This window comes from Cebus imitator, unplaced genomic scaffold (assembly GCF_001604975.1).
Source record: "Cebus imitator isolate Cc_AM_T3 unplaced genomic scaffold, Cebus_imitator-1.0 Scaffold417, whole genome shotgun sequence".
In the NCBI taxonomy this organism is placed as follows: domain Eukaryota; kingdom Metazoa; phylum Chordata; class Mammalia; order Primates; family Cebidae; genus Cebus; species Cebus imitator.
The window spans coordinates 1,487,036-1,490,442 of NW_016107732.1; positions in this window are offsets into that span (position 1 = coordinate 1,487,036).

The following is a 3,407-nucleotide window of genomic DNA, read 5'->3' on the forward strand; positions in this document are numbered from 1 at the left end:
GGGTTTCACCATGTTGACCAGGATGGTCTCGATCTCTTGACCTCGTGATCCACCCGCCTCGGCCTCCCAAAGTGCTGGGATTACAGGCTTGAGCCACCGCGCCCGGCCCTAAAAGAAATCTTAAAATAAGACAAATGTATTCTCTCATTTCTGGAGGCCAGAAGCATGAAATCCATATCTGGGCCAAAATCAAGCTGTTGGCAAGATTCCCTTGGAGGCTCCAGGAGATAATTCAGTCCTTGCCTCTTCCAGTTTCCGGTGGCTGCTGGCATTTTTTTTTTTAGACTCCGTTGCCCAGGCTGCATAATTTTGGCTCACTGCCATCCCTACCTCCCGGGTTCAAGCAATTCTCCTGCCTCAGCCTTCTAAGTAGTTGGCATGACAGGCACCTGCCACCACACCCAGCTAATTTTTGTATTCTTATTTATTTTTTATTTTTTTAAGGTGGACTCTCACTCTGTCACCCAGGCTGGAGTGCAGCGGCACAATCTCAGCTCACTGCAACTTCTGCCTCCTGGGATTCAAGCAATTCTCTGCCTCAGCCTCCTGAGTAGCTGGGATTACAAGTGCCTGCCACCATGCTTGGCTAATTTTTGTGTTTTTAGTAGAGACAGGGTTTTACCATCTTGGTCAAGCTGGTCTTTAACTCCTGACCTCGTGATCCACCCACCTCAGCCTCCCAAAGTGCTGGGATTACAGGCGTGAGCCACTGCAGCCGGTCAATTTTTGTATTTTTAGTAGAGATGGGGTTTCATCATGTTGGCCAGGCTGGTCTCAAACTCCTGACCTCAGGCAACCTGCCCGCCTAGGCCTCCAGAGTGCTGGGGTTACAGACCTGAGCCACCACGCCCAGCCTGCTGGCATTTTTTGACTTGTGGCTACCCAATTCCAGTCTCTGCCTCCATGGTCATATCACCTTCTCCTTTCTGCCTATCTGTGGTCAAATCTGTCTTTGCCTCCCTCTTGAAAGTTTACATGCACAATCAACGATAATCTCCCCTTTCAAGATCTTTAACTTAAATACAAATGTAGCCCCTGTCTCTATACAAGGCAATATTCATAGGTTGCAAGGATTAGGGCCTGACATCTTTGAGGACCATTTTTCGGCCTAACACACTCTCCTAACCTTTAATCAAAATCCTGGGGTTCACTCCCCGTTCACGTTCATTGCTTTGACACTTGCCACGGACAGGAGGGTGCCTTGCACTGACTGGCTTGGACCAGGGTGCTTGCAAGTCCCTGGATTAATCACTGCAGAAACGGAGACAGAATGAGGCCAGTGGGCCATGGCCTACTGCGGGCCATCCCCTGAAGCTGAGATTGAGAGGCAGCTTCACCCATAGCTGCCCAAAAGGGTGTCTGGGGTGTTCTTGGGGGAGGAGAGAGTGGAAAGTTCTCACACATGCATGTTACCTTCGCATGGCAAAGGGGACACTGAAGATACAATTATGGATCTGTTTTTGTTGTTTCTTTTTATTTTTTTGAGACAGAGTCTTGCTCTGTCCCCCAGGCTGGAGTGCAGTGGCACAATCCCTGCTCACTGCAACCTCCACTTCCCAGGTTCAAGGGATTCTCCTACCTCAGCCTCCCAAGTAGGTGCGGCTACAGGTATGCACCACCATGCCCAGCTAATTTTTCTTTTCTTTTTTTTTTTTGAGATGGAGTTTCGCTCTTGTTACCCAGGCTGGAGTGCAATGGCGCAATCTCGGCTCACCGCAACCTCCGCCTCCTGGGTTCAGGCAATTCTCCTGCCTCAGCCTCCTGACTAGCTGGGATTACAGGCACATGCCACCATGCCCAGCTAATTTTTTGTATTTTTAGTAGAGACGGGGTTTCACCATGTTGACCAGGATGGTCCCGATCTCTTGACCTCGTGATCCACCCGCCTTGGCCTCCCAAAGTGCTGGGATTACAGGCGTGAGCCACCGCGCCTGGCTAATTTTTCTATTTGAAATAGAGACGGGGTTCACCATATTGGCCAGGCTGGTCTTGAACTCCTAACCTCAGCACTTTGGGAGTCTGATATGCCCACCTCAGCCTCCCAAAGTGCTGGGATTACAGGTGTGAACCACTGCGCCTGGACTGTTTTTGTTTGTTTTAGAGACATGATCTCACTCTGTCTTCCAGGCTGGAGTGCAGTGGTGCGATCATGGATCACTGTACCCTGGAACTCCTGGGGTCAAGCAACTCCTGCCTCAGCTTCTTGAGCAACTGGGACTACAGATGCATGCCACCACACCTAGCTATTTTTGTTGTTGAGACAGAGTCTTGCTATATTGCCCAGACCAGTCTCGAACTCCTCAGCTCAAGTGATCCTCCTGCTTTAGCCTCCCAAACTGTTGGGACTACAGGTATGAGCCACCATGACTGGATGGATTCTTGAGATGGGGAGATTATTCTGGATTACCTGGGGTGGGCCCTATTTAATCAAACATCTTTGTATAACTTGAGACAGGAGTCAGCCTAGATGATGTGATGATAGAATGAGAGGTTTGAAGATGCTACACTGCTGGTTTTTAAAATGGAGGAAGGGGCCACAGCTAAGGAATGCGGGTAATCTCTAGAAGCTGGAAAAGGCAAAGAAATAAATTTTCTCCTAGACCCTCCAGAAGGACCACAGTCCTGCTGACATCTTTATTTTCGCCCAGTAAGACCCATTTTGGACTTCTTACCACCAGAGCTGTGAGATAATAAATTTGTTTTTAAGCCATAAAGTTTTGGTAATTTGTTACAGTGGCAATAGAAAGCAAACACATTTCCTGATGCCAGCTTCTTCAGCCAAATGTTGCCTTGCTACATGCTAGATTTGGAACTGTAATCACCATCTTAAGACTGCAAAGATGTGTGCCTCAGAAAGAACCAAGGGCATACACTGGGGAGGGCTGAGCTAAGGAATGGACAGTGCCTGGCTACAGCTCATACTTGAGCCCAGGAGTCAGCCCTAGAAGTTCTTGCAACTGAATTTAATTAATTTTTTATTTTGTAATTTTTTATTTTTGCTGTGACAGGGTCTCTTGCTCTGTTTCCCAGGCTGAAGTGTAGTGGTATGATCACAGCCTCAACTCCCCAGGCTCAGGTGAGCCTCCCATCTCAGCCTCCCAAGTATCTGGGATTACAGGTATACACTACCACACACAGCTAGTGTTTTGCTTATTTTTGTAGAGATGGAATTTCACACACAAAAAACAAAAAACTATGTTGCCCAGGCTGGTCTTGAATTCTTGAGCTCAAGTGATCCTCCCACCTTGGCCTCACACTGTTGGGATTACAGGCATGAGCCACTGGGTCCAGCCTGGAATTAACGAAAAAAAAAAAAAAAAAAAAAAAAATTTTTTTTTTTTTCTTTTTTTTAAGACAGAGTCTTGCTTTGTCACCCAGGCTGGAGTACAGTGGTCAGTGATGTGATC